Genomic DNA, 14,057 nt, shown 5'->3' on the forward strand with positions numbered 1-14,057 from the left:
TTCCAAATCATCAATGGCTTGAAGTTCCCATGGTGTCCAAATCGTGGGAATGCCTTCAGTTGCATCTGTTTTATGTCGTGCATGAAATTTGGCTAAGAGGAGTTTCCTACCAAATAAGTTCAAACTGGTTTCCCAGTGGAATCTGTCAAATGTTTTGGTGGGTGAAAAGGATAATCCTTTTTCCAGGACTCTAGTCTGTTCAGCAGTCAGGGTATGGTCAGATAAATTGATAATCTGTAGTTTTGTTTGGCTTATTGCAGTTGATTCCTTTGAGATTGTCGACTCGGCTGACGCGGCTCCCATCTTGTCCAATCCCATCTTCCCCTTCTTCCTGCTTCGTCTTGTCTTCCTTGATATTGGCCTCTGCCTCTTCCAAATTCTAAAAAATCATTCCCTCTAATGTTAGTCTCATCGGTATGGGTACTGTCATCCCTGCTAGAGTAATCTGATTCGGAAAGTGATTGTGTACCACATTGATCTCGATTATACGATGATCTATATGGTCTCTGTGATCTGGTCCAATTGAAGATTTTGCCGGTTGCAAAATCGTGTTGGTCTCTCATGAATTTATTCCTTTTCCGTTCCGTAATAACGGTTTCATAGGTCTCGAGGTCCTTCTTAATCTTCTCAAAATTACTCTGAAACAGGGGGTTGTTTTCCCATTTTTCCAATTTTTTCCCTAATGCATCAATCTTTTGGGTGCACTTCTCCAGGATTAAGTGGTTATGTCTTACTAGTATGGCCATTAGTTCTTGTGAGCATTTAAGCAGACTTGCTTCCCCTTCTTTCTTCAAGACCTCAGTCTGGTGTTCAAAGGCTGGGAATGTTTTGGGTCTTAGACCTCTCAGAGTTATCTTCTGTTTGCAATATTTTTCGAGACTTGACACGACCGGTGGTCGCAACTGGATCTTATCTGTTTCTAAAGTGTCTTTTTTAGATTGGAGAGATCGTCATCCCAATTGGAATCAGTATTTATAGGCAGTTGTTGTGAAGGAAAAATTGCCTCGAAATTGCTGCTTTTATGCTTACAAATTAGCTCATTAGTCAAAATCTTTAATGGCTACCTTTAACCTTCGGTTAAAGGTAGCCATTAAAGATTTTGACAAATATGGATCTAGATCCACTTAATTAGTAGTATATCAACAGATTGTTGAGGTAGATGGAATGTTCCCTCCTAGTAGCAGTTTGAGGAAAAAGCTTAATTGGTACAAATGTTGTGAGCCATGCTCAACCGGGAAACTGAGATAGACCTCAGCAAGGTATCTTAAGTTTAGATAGGGGGTGGGTTGGCACAGGCTTTGATAATTATTAAATTGCAGTGTGAGGGGTAACAATTGATATGGACCAACATAAGAAACGGCTGTTCAGGGGAAACCTGATTAGCAATTATTGGTTGGTGGTGCTCCCAAAGAAAGTTCAGAACGTATACTGAAAGAAAAAAATTACTAAAAGGAAAAGTAATTTTGGTGCGAAAATGTTTTAGATACTGCTTGCCAAATATCCTTATTTATATATATAATCTGGTAATGGCAAACAATTGTAACACTGGACACATCCCACCACCACTGGATCTTCTACTGCAGTGTCGGCATAGTTGGATCAAACGATGAGAGAAGAGAGAGTGGAAAAGTGAAAGTAAAAGGATATTGGAACTGCACCCTTGCGGTAGTGGCAGACGTACTGTCCCAGTTGTTAGATACAGCACTGGATATTCCCAATTGGTCACCCATATAGGTACTGGTCCAGCCTTTCACTGCTTAGCTTCTAAGTTTGGATGGATTTTAGGCGATCCAGTGAAGTATGGCTGTATATCCCCGTCTGGTTATTTCCGGTGCCAGGAAGGTGAGTCAAGGTGGGTTTTTCTGCTATTTGGCCAAATCAGAGCAGAGCAACCCTGTTGCCTATGGGCATTGCAGGGGTGATCGCACAGACTGGGTGAATGAGAGCCGCGAAACAAAGGAATTTAGGGTTAGAATGAGGTGCTAACAAACATCATCCCCATCTCTGCTGTCCACCATCATGCTTGCATTGGATGATTGATGAGAGTCAGGGGGATATGCGATAGTTCCTCTAATTGAAAAAGAGGAGGAGAAAAGGGATATTAAAATATTAAATATAAAATATTTTCACACCAAAATTACTTATAAGCGATTAGCTGTAATACCGGCAGGATATATGTACATGTAGACTTTAAAAGTTATCCACAAGGTGTGTCCACAGCAGTTCTAAAACGCAATCTATTTTAAAGCTTAACATTAAAAGATATATTTTATTTACTAACATTCATTCATTTACCAAAAACTAAGCATTTTCAGGAGCCTATGACAGGAACCCTCCACGTTTTGAACATAAAGATGTAAACTTTGCATCCCTTTACCTGGATGGAACACTGCATCCGGCTAAGCCGTTTCAACCAGACTTTGAACACGGCAATGCGGTTCGTGAGTACATGCCGCTCATATAGATCACAAATAAGCAGAAATCAGACTCAGGTATACTAATCGACCGTGAAGAGTACCTCAACGGCTACACGTTATTTGCTTTTGATCTGTTACCTGAACAGGAATGCGCAGAACACCTATCGCTAATCAGAACAGGGAATCTACGTGCCGAATTCCGCTTTGCTGAAGCGCTAGACCAGACAGTCAATGTGATCATTTATGCTTTATTTGATAATATCATCTAAACTAATCAAAGACGTGATGTGCTGTATGATTATCTATAAATGAGATAAATAACATTAATATTTTTCGTATATTTTAACAACCGCCATTACACAGCAGCAAGATGAACACCCAACAACCCGATTATACTTTAAAGGGGCTTATCCGTATGATATGCTACCTAACTGTAAACTGCCGCAATATCCCTGTGCATTTGTAATCAATATGCATAACAGCAGACAACCGGGGGAGCACTGGTTGGCAGTTTATTTTAACAAAAGGCGCGAATGTTACTTTTTTGATTCTTACGGCCTAGCACCTGACAGCGCCCTATTCCCAAAGCCTATAATACAGTTTTTAAAAGTGAATTCAAAAAGTATTTACCATCAAAATAGTCAGTTGCAAGATGTTAACAGCACCGTTTGCGGCCACTATTGTATATACTTTATATTTTACATGTGTAAAATTACGAAGCCATTGTTTGAGGCATTACACGTTTAAATATGTACAGGCTTGTGTAACTTGTAACCAATGTTGTGTTTAAAGCATTTTATGTACAATGCTTCATAAATATGGTGATTATAATAAACAACATTGTTTTTAACTTTATAACGTGTGATTGTGTGATTCTTACAACTACTTGATTAGAAACAAAGACCAAAACGTTGAATTTCTAAATCAGAAATATATTTTATTGGTTCATGACAAACAAATTACAGTGAAATCAACGCTGTAACAAATATAACTCTTCACGCGTTTTATGTACAACAAATCATAACTATATTGATTCTAACATGAGGAAGATTTGTCGCCATACAAACATCATAATACAAAATATTCCCACAAAAGTTAATATATAAAACAACATAAATAATTTATAAGTTATAGGTTCAACCACTGATTCCTGAAATAAATTTACGGATCTTTTCCTAGGTAACAAGTATTCGTGTTGCGTTGTTAGCCCCGCGGAACTTAAAACATTTATACAACTTTTTTGAAAGTTTTGTTTCGTGGGTGTCAGCGATTAAAGAATCATCAGAGTCAGCGAAGGCCGCTGCTTTTAAACGGTCAAGCTGAAGTCTATTTGAAGCACTACCAACGACTGTGGATGGTATATTCAATTCAGCCATAGCGAGCATAAACTCGGGAAAACCGTTAGGCATCTTATGAAGTGATACGCTGTGATTTTGTACAAAAACACACCTTTATCATTCCAATTTGTGATGTGTTTAGCGCGAGACATCTTGCTCATTAGTATTTCAGTTTTTTTTATACCTCGAATTAACACCATTAAAAACATCTTGATAAACTGTGTCGGTTGCATCAGTTTGCACGGCATTAAATGATTCAGCATCAGCATTTGCACCGGGTGATAAAAGGATTAAAGTTGACATTTCTCTATCAGTCTGTTTACTCAACACCAGGTAACTCTGTAAAGCGGCAGTGTATCGGTTCGCCTTTTCGTATTCTGATAATGTATTATTATGTAGTATGCTTATGATCTCTGTATCTAGACCTTGCGTGGCTGGTTTACGTATATCGTCATTACTCGGTTTGTTGTATAAACGGTCTATCTGCTGCTAAGGCACCAGATACATTTTCTCAGCAAATTCCATCAATGATTAGATAGCAGCCCTGTTATTAACGGAATAGCACAACTAAGCAGCGATCCAATAAAGCCGCCCGACTGTTTCACCAGATGTTTCTTTTTGCCAATTGCACATTTCTTATTACAAAGTGATTTTATAAGGGACTTCTTCTTTTTAAGATAGTTCAATTGATGTTGTGACAAGGGTATTTTACCTTTAAGCGTATTGAGCGCAATCTAACAGATAGCAGTCACCAAATCGTTTGAAGCGTTGGATAAAATAGTGTTTCTTTGGGTCGGCTTCGCTTTTATCAGCGTTTTTAAAAGCGCCCAATTGCAGCATATCGGTTGCACGGTTGTAGCTATTTAGAACCACGTTTCTTAACGACATAAGCAACCGGTGTGTCGGGTGGGAATAAGCCGCTTCGTCAAGAATGCTGTTTCTTAAATCAACCAGTAAATAGCCATAAGGGGGTTCCGTCGCAGATTCAAATGCTTCAATGAAAAATCGATGTCTCAACGGATACATTTGCCTAGCCAGAATACCCACTTGCATTTTATCCCTGGGGTTTTTGAACAGGACCATATATTTTGTGTTTAAATGTATAGTCCTGCTCTTTTTACCTTGACAAAATATGTTTTGCACAAGGTACATGATGCTGAGATTACGATGGTGTACATACTTTGTGAAAGCTTTCTCAACCTCAGAATTATTACTAGCAACCTCCATCAGATCATCAACCACAGCTAAATTAATCTTATCAGGTGGAAAAAGCTAGTCGTCGTTAAAAGACTCGGGTAAACATTCTATAAAACGCATACTGGGGAAATCACGCAGAAGTTTATTATATATAGGTTCCCAACATGTGTAAAACCCAACAATGGCCCTTATTCTGGTTGGTGCGGATATGTCCGCGTGCGTTCGTTCCTCCGATGTTTTGTGTTTGCGCATGTGCAGAGGCATATCTGCGCATGTGCGAAAGGGACATACGTTCAAATTCCGCATGAATTGTTTACACTACGAACAGGGGGAGGAGAGGGGCGTGAAGGGCTGTTTGACCTCATTAACATATGCATACGCCCTGCGTTTTATGGGCGTTCCCATGAAAACGCTGGGCGTACGTATGGTAATGCGGCCGTGACGCACGTGGACATATGACATTGCCGGATGTCAGCTGCCCGCCCAGATCCCTGCGACCATCGAATGATGGGGGAGGTTACCAGAGATGGAGGAGGTGTATACATGAGAAATCCACTCGAGCTCCGTGCGGACACAGTCCACAATCGGACAGAGTGAGCGATCCGTACGGAAGGTCGGGGTTTAGGACGCACGGTCCTGGCCACATATTCGGCTCCGGCCGCACATACCAAAATAAGGCCCAATATTATCAGGCACATGCATCATATGCGTGGCGGCGTGCTGCAACAGGGTTTTCACAAAATAACTTTTCCCTGAATTATATGGGCCGGCTAAAATACAGGAGAATGGGTGCTGAAATCTGGTATCCATCTTAATAACCAAACGGCAGGGTTGTGAAGTTGTCTGTAAGCGTCCGTTTAGTGTAAACGCACTTTTGAGTTTTCTGCAATGTGCGAGTCTCAATCTGCCAGTACTTTTTCACACGCACTATGCCGGGTTGGCGGATCACAATTTTTTTCTGGACGTTGCCTTTGGGGTTTAAAGGGTAATCTAAGACCAGATCTTTCAGGCTGTCAAAGTTAACACACTGAGCATTAGCGGTATTAAGTGTTATCCCTTTTATTTTTATGCACGTCTTTCCGTTGTTTAGTCAATAGCAGTATGACTTGGGGCCAGCTGAGACACTCAGTTATATGGGTGCCCAAAGGTAATTCGCTAGTTAACTCACCTAGATAATCACCCAAGGGCGTATTCCAGTCACCGGGCCTGCTGACAAAAATGACAGAGTCTGTGTTGTGATACAGGCAACGACCTTGTAATTTGTTCAACAGGTTGTACAATGCAATGCGTATGGGCCGTAGTAAAAGCAGCTATAAATATATTTGTATTTACCGCTCTGGCGTAATGGTCTTTGGCGTACTTCCAGTTCACCATAACCGTGCTGTCATCTTTGAAGTCTAAAGCGGACACTTCGTAGTGGGGCAGAAACGCAAATGCAAAAACGTTGTCAGGGTAGAGACGTATTGGTCAGATTGCTACGCTGACCAAACTTACCCCATAACGAATTTTAAAACAATTTTAAAATTTGCCTTTTTGCGGGTTTAATTTCTATGTGATCGGGTCGTAAAGACACCCCTTCATTTTTTTTATAAGCGTCTATATACTCTTGTCGTTTCACAGAGTCTGTACACCAATCGGGACAACCAGAAGCCTCTTGTTTACCCCTGAGGTGCATTTTAATGCATTTTAATGCATCCTGAAAACAAGTCATCAGTTCGTTCATCAAAATGCCACACCTCGTATATTTTACAAATTTTGTAACCCTTTTCTGTAGCCAAATTTAACTCCACCGTACACCAAGTGCCCGTGAGTGATCGCTTTTCATCATCGTGATCGCAAGGCATTGTCTGTCCAGACTCTGCGCATGTGCGACACAATGGAAACATTAGCTTACCGCACATTTTAACCGGTAGAACCGGAAAGAAAAGGCCGCGAGGCGGATACACTTTCACTTTGACAAAACCAAAATACTTTGTGACATCGCCAAAATCCTTATAAATTATGCGCGGGTGCTTTATAGGATACAGTTTTGTTTTGTTGACAAATGGGTTGCAGACAAATGGCTGGTAAAGTCAAAATAGTGAATTAACTCATCAGCTGTTGCTTTTTTGGTACAACTTTATGGCATTAGTAAGGCCACCGTAAAGAGCCGCACGAGGATCCAGCGGTTCGGGTAATTCTTTACCCTTCAGAAAACTCTGCAGATCAGCGTCAACCTCTAACATATTCTTCCACTGACATTCCCAAATTGTGCGAATCTGAAAACCGCACCCCTTTAGGAAATGCATTCTCACCTGCGTATTGTGCTGTAATTGGCCATAAGTTGTTTTCGTCAACTTGTTTACATCATCTGCGTTGTAGCAAAAACCGCAACCGTGATAAAAACAACCTTGGAATTCAAAAGCTGTGGGCACGCTATTAATCACGGCATAACCATCCAGACTATACTTGCCGACTTTCTTTTCACCCCTTGTAAAGCGTGTTTTATGCTAACCCCTTCTTTGTGTTCAATATACATTAACCATTGTATGGCTGGTGTTGAGTAACGCTTCTGTGTCTTGTGATAATTATCGCCCGGCACAAGGGCCAATGTGTTTTCCCACAAAAACTTACAACGGTACAGATGGGGCAGGTCCCATCTTGGCTACCTATGGCGAGAGTTTCGCCAGCTGGCCATGGCTGGCCACGGCGCCCGCCATCGCAATACATTTTAAATGCTTGGCGATTCGCCGTGGCGTCTCCGGATGAGTGCAATACCAGTGATCATCCACCAGATGTCACTTTTGAAAACCTCTTTGCGCATGCGTAAAATTTATGCTGCAGCGCGTGCATGAAGCGCAGGAACTACAGTAAATAATTTATTGTCCCTGGCAAGCCTAGTCAGCGCCTCTCTCACACCACCGGCACGAGCATGATCCTATCTCTTTGAAGGAGAGGATCATGCTGATGCGGGCGGAGAGGCGCTGCATTTGTTTGACACGAAGGAGCGTCTCTGACGGACGCTCTTGCGACCCAGTTGCGCAGACGTTCCAGTAATGAGATGCTTTTGCGTCTGAGTTGTTATTATGGCAGGGTACTACAGTAAAGTACTTTACTACTATTGTGCTGTGTCCAGCAAGCTGTACTGTTCTATAGATAGTGGACACACTAATAAATAAAATTACATTGCATTGCGTACAGAATCATTACATTAAATTATACTGTACTGTATTGTACGTCTGATTGTTTTTTTTTGACAGGTGCTGGCCTTTGGTTAGTACAGTATTGTAGTTTTAACACACATAAAAAATTCCGGTTACCAATAAGGCTTTCTTGGCGTCTAAATTTGCATGGGCGCTTGAGCGTCTGCACGGGTCGCTAATGCGTCTCAGTATATGTTCTAACGGTGGCCACATTTTGGTGTTATGACATTCACAGTAAGTTACTGATTCGTATAGGGATCATTTTACTTTTGCACACAGTACGGTTACAGTCATGTACAGTATACAGTGGAACTGTAGATTTAGTAAGCTCGTTGAAGTGATACAATGGGCGGTATTCAATGAGCCTGATTCGCCATGTTTTTATGGTGAATTTGTGCTGTTTGGCGAATTTTTGACAAAAACGGTGAATCACCCTATTCAATGACCACATGGCGAATACATTTGAAGGTTTTTTTCGCCATGATTCACCGAGTAGCAATCGCTATCTTTTTATGGAGAAGTGGAATGTGAACTTTTAAAATAAAGTGTTTTGTTTTTTACATTTGGTGTCAAAAAATCAGGAATTTTATTCTGAGGAGGGGCATGCTACTTTTATTCATGTGCTGTAAGCACATGAATATATATTTAATTTTAAAAAATATATATATATTTTTTTTTTACACAGCAGCCAGCAGGGGGCGCCGGAGCCGAGCCGCTCATTACATATTTATATATTCACTGCCACCTGATCGTTACGATCGGGTATAGTGAATATACACTCCCCTGCTGGCACCCCCGGGGGGCAGCCTGTGCTGCCTGGCACCCGGGGAGCCCACCTGCCCCCCACAAACGTTCAGGGGCAGGCAGAGAGACTTCCATCTCTCTGCCTGGCACCCTCCTCAGGCTCCATGCGGCATTCGCCGCAGGAGCTCATATTCGCCTGGCAGGGGCAGCGAGCCCCTGACACGTTGAATACCGGAGCCCGCTGGCTCCGGAACGTGGCGAATGTGCAGCGAATCCTAAAAAGGATTCGCTGCACCTCGCAGCTATTCACATTGAATACCGTCCAATGTCTGTAGTTCCACAGGTTCTACGCTCGCCACGAAATATGTCAAAAAAAGTAACTTAACTCCATGCCAACATGGATAGTTCATACCCCCACTATCCATGTTGGCATGGAGTTGATTTTAAATAGCGCGGCGAGCGTAGCGAGCCACCGAGCCCCGCAAGGGGACTCAGACGCACGGTGCCATAGTGGCGCCGTGAAACTACAGAAGTACTGTACAGTACCTCTGGTTTTTATCAGTGGTCATTCAGCTGCTACTGTATACTGTAGTACAGTACATTGCTGTGCTGTACAGTACCTGTCATTTTTTTCAAGACAAGCATGTACAGTACAGTAAATTCACAGTTACTGTAGGAGCTGATTGCCATGTGATAAACTACTCACTGGCAGGCGCGCAGAATGCGACGCTTGTTCCGCACAGGACGCACGTGATCAGGGTGCCATTTTTATTATCAAGATAATAAAAGATGGCTGCACCACGCAGAGCGAGGAGAGCGAGGCCCTTCAGGCGCGGAGAGCTCCTCATCCTGGTGGCTTGGCGGGACAGGCCCCTGGTGTCCAACAGAGAGGTGGTGGAGGCATACCAGGAGGCTAGCCAAGCCATCAGGGTGCGCTTCAGGAGGGAGAGACCAGTGAGGGCCCTCCAGTGCAGATGGAGCGACCTGGTCCGTCGGGACCCCCAACTGCTGGACTCCCTAAGGGAATGTAAGTATTTTACAGTACGCCAATATGGCGCCGTGCGTCTGAGTCCCCTTGCGGGGGTAAGGTGAAATGAGGGAGATTGCTAGACTAATGAGGGAGATTGCTGCTACAGTATTTCAGGGAGTTTCCTGCAGATTGCAGGAGGGTAGGCAACTATGCTGTACAGTACATGCTTGTTGCCATGGGTGATTTCCTACAGCATTTGTTTTCAATGTGGTCCAGAAGCTGGTCCAGAGCTGTCCCTAGTACAGTAGTTCTACCTCAATAGGCCATGCAGCTCCTGGCCATATTCTGTGTACGGCTGTGGCTGTACCTGCATATGGAATGCTACAGTACAGTACAGTATGTTACAGTGATTTCCTTGAGTACACTATTTCATACTGTATGCAGATACAGCCTCAGTCACATACAGATTATAGGCATGCTGCATATCATTTTATGCCTAGCTGCTGGTGCCCCTAGGCATTCCAAATGCCCTAGAAATTTGCCTAATTTGCCTATGCCTAGGGCCGGCATTTGTTTTCAATGTGGTCGTTACATGCCTATTGCCACATGCTAGTTTCCTACAGTATTTGTTTTCAATGTGTTCATTACATGCCTGTTGCCATGGGGTGATTACATGCTAGTTGGCACCAGAGATTTCCTACAGCATTTGTTTTCATGGTGGTCATTACATGCCTGTTGCCATGGGGTGATTATATGATTCTGTAGTTGGCACACAGGATTTCCAACAGTATTTGTTTGCAATGTTGTCATGCTAGTTGGTTGGCACGAGGGATTGCCTACAGTATTTGTTTTCAATGTGGTCTTTACATGCCTGTTGCCATGGGCTGATTACATGCTACAGTAGTTGGTTGGCACGAGGGATTGCCTACGATATTTGTTTTCAATGTGGTCATTACAGTACAGTACATGCCTGTTGCCATGGGTCATTACATGTCCTTACATTCTCATTGCCATGTTGTACAGTATTTGCGTGCATTTTTTCATGGGTACTGTATACTGTAACTGTATACTGTATTTTTACAGGTATCAGCAGGATGACGCCGCTGGAGAGGCACCAACACCATTGTAAGTACAGTACTGTACTGTACATTGCAGTGCATACTGTATACAGTACTGTAGTCTGCTGTATACACAAAGATGGATTTTGACTTTAAAACATGTGGCATACTGCTCCTGGACTTCCTTGCCAGTGCCAGTTGCAGAGGTGGAACTGCACCATTGTCCAAAGTTCAAATAGGGGAGCCACACAGTGAGTCCTGGACTGTGGTGTTTGGGGTGGCAGTTGGTGGGTCTACCCTATCTGATTTTTGGACTCTGCTGCAGTCCTGCAACTCTGCAACTGCCACTGGCATGGAAGTCAAGCAACAGAGCATTTTTTCCCTCCTGAAATGGGTCATGTTGGGAGGTACAGTAATGTATGCATGTGGTGTCATACTGTAACACATACAATACAGGTGTGTTACAAAATTTCCTATTTTTGGTTTGCTTTTCCACAGTCCCACCAAGTCAACGGAGCCCGTGGCGGCGTACGCGTGCCCCCTCTTCCGAGGAGGAGAGCAGCACCACCCCGGAGGAGGAGGCAGGACACAGCGCAGATGGTAAGTACTGTATTGGACTGTATAACACCAGTGTTCCCATGTTCCCGCCATGTGTGCTGAATAATATAATACTTGTGGGCCCGACATGTGTACTGCGTAACACCTGTGGGACCACCATGTGAACCCTATAACACTTGTGGGACCCACATGTGTGCCATGCGGTATAACACCTGGTGTACCTTATACCATCTAGGGTCCAACCATTTACTGTACGGTACAGTATCTTTACTGTATTTTGTCTTTTTTCTGTTGCAGTATCTGAAACTGTCCCCACCGCCCTGGACGCCCGGGAGGTGCAGCAGCAGCAGCCGGGAACCAGCGCGGATGGTAAGTATTGGACTGTATAACACCAGTGTTCCCGCCATGTGTGCCGAATAATATAATACTTGTGGGCCCGACATGTGTACTGCGTAACACCTGTGGGACCACCATGTGAACCCTATAACACTTGTGGGACCCACATGTGTTCCATGCGGTATAACACCTGGTGTACCTTATACCATTTACTGTACGGTACAGTATCTTTACTGTATTTTGTCTTTTTTTCTGTTGCAGTGTCTGAAACTGTCCCCACCGCCCTGGACGCCCGGGAGGTGCAGCAGCAGCAGCAGCAGCAGCCGGGAACCAGCGCGGATTGTAAGTATTGGACTGTATAACACCAGGGCTCCCGCCACGTGTACCGGAAAGTACTGTACGTGTAGGTCCACCCTGTAACATACAGTAGTACTCTACCTGTACTGTTGTGCAGTAATTCAGGCTGAAAAAAAAGAAGTTACTGTCCATCAAGTTCAACCAACTGAACTGTACCGGACAGTATCTACAGTAACTTGTAACTCATTAGTTACAAGTTACTGTAGATACTGTCCACTACAGTTCAGTTGGTTGACTTAAGTAAAACATACAGTACAGTATCTACAGTACTGTATGGTCCAGTACAGTACATTATGTTTACTGTATTTTGTCTTTTTCTTTCAGTTGCGCCAGCTGAAAGCTGCCCCACCACCCAGGAGCAGCAGCAGAGCAGCGACAGCTCAGATAGTGGTAATCATTGTTATTGTTACGCTCACTATTTTCCTACAGTATACAGTAATACTGTATTACTGTTACTGTATTTGCTTATTTGACACTACTTGATACTGTCTCTTTTACACACAGGACGCCTGGTCATTGAGACAGAGGAGGAGGAAGCGGAGGAGCGGGAGACGCCGGGAACCAGCGCGGATGGTAAGTATTGTACTGTAGAGCACCAGTGTTCCCACCATGTGTGCTGAATAATATCATACTTGTGGGCCCGACATGTGTACTGCGTAACACCTGTGGGACCACCATGTGAACCCTATAACACTTGTGGGACCCACATGTGTGCCATGCGGTATAACACCTGGTGTACCTTATACCATTTACTGTACGGTACAGTATCTTTACTGTATTTTGTCTTTTTTTCTATTGCAGTGTCTGAAACTGTCCCCACCGCCCTGGACGCCCGGGAGGTGCAGCAGCAGCAGCAGCAGCAGCCGGGAACCAGCGCGGATTGTAAGTAAATGTAATTAAAATACCGTAACTTTGCCCTGTATTACTGTAGCTTACTGAGACGCTCGTAGCCAGATAAAAGCTTTGCCATTGTTTGTCCGTAAAGCACGCTCCCTTCTCCCGGCGCTTCGATCGCAATAGCAAATAGGACGCAAGCCCAGCCATTACCGTAGCCAGGTAGCTTTAACGCCGTGTTCCCCTCTGTGGCTTTGCCACGTGTCTGCACGGCTTTGGGCGCCATTTTGTAAGCACCCGAGTGAAACTCGCTCGAGGGGTATCGAGCGTGCCTTGTCCGTAAAGCACGGCCCCATTGCAGCACGCTCCCTTCTCCCGGCGCTTCGATCACAATAGCAAATAGGACGCAAGCCCAGCCATTACCGTAGCCAGGTAGCTTTAACGCCGTGTTCCCCTCCGTGGCTTTGCCACGTGTCTGCACGGTTTTGGGCGCCATTTTGTAAGCACCCGAGTGAAACTCGCTCGAGCGGTATCGAGCGTGCCTTGTCCGTAAAGCACGGCCCCATTGCAGCACACTCCCTTCTCCCGGCGCTTCGATCGCAATAGCAAATAGGACGCAAGCCCAGCCAGTACTGTAGCCAGGTAGCTTTAACGCCGTGTTTCCCTCCGTGGCTTTGTCACGTGTCTGCACGGCTTTGGGCGCCATTTTTTAAGCACCCGAGTGAAACTCGCTCGAGCGGTATCGAGCGTGCCTTGTCCGTAAAGCACGGCCCCATTGCAGCACGCTCCCTTCTCCCGGCGCTTCGATCGCAATAGCAAATAGGACGCAAGCCCAGCCATTACCGTAGCCAGGTAGCTTTAACGCTGTGTTCCCCTCCGTGGCTTTGCCACGTGTCTGCATGGTTTTGGGCGCCATTTTGTAAGCACCTGAGTGAAACTCGCTCGAGCGGTATCGAGCGTGCCTTGTCCGTAAAGCACGGCCCCATTGCAGCACGCTCCCTTCTCCCGGCGCTTCGATCGCAATAGCAAATAGGACGCAAGCCCAGCCAGTACCGTAGCCAGGTAGC

At 44.4% G+C, this 14,057-nt stretch overlaps 1 pseudogene; it reads right to left on the bottom strand.

Annotated features, from left to right (window-relative positions):
• Nucleotides 1-1,693: 1,693 nt before the first annotated feature.
• Nucleotides 1,694-1,812, bottom strand: LOC146044336 (5S ribosomal RNA; annotated as a pseudogene).
• Between the last annotated feature and the right edge of the window lie 12,245 nt (nucleotides 1,813-14,057).

The sequence above is a fragment of the Crinia signifera genome, chromosome 19 (assembly GCF_055691185.1).
Source record: "Crinia signifera chromosome 19, ASM5569118v1, whole genome shotgun sequence".
NCBI lineage: Eukaryota > Metazoa > Chordata > Amphibia > Anura > Myobatrachidae > Crinia > Crinia signifera.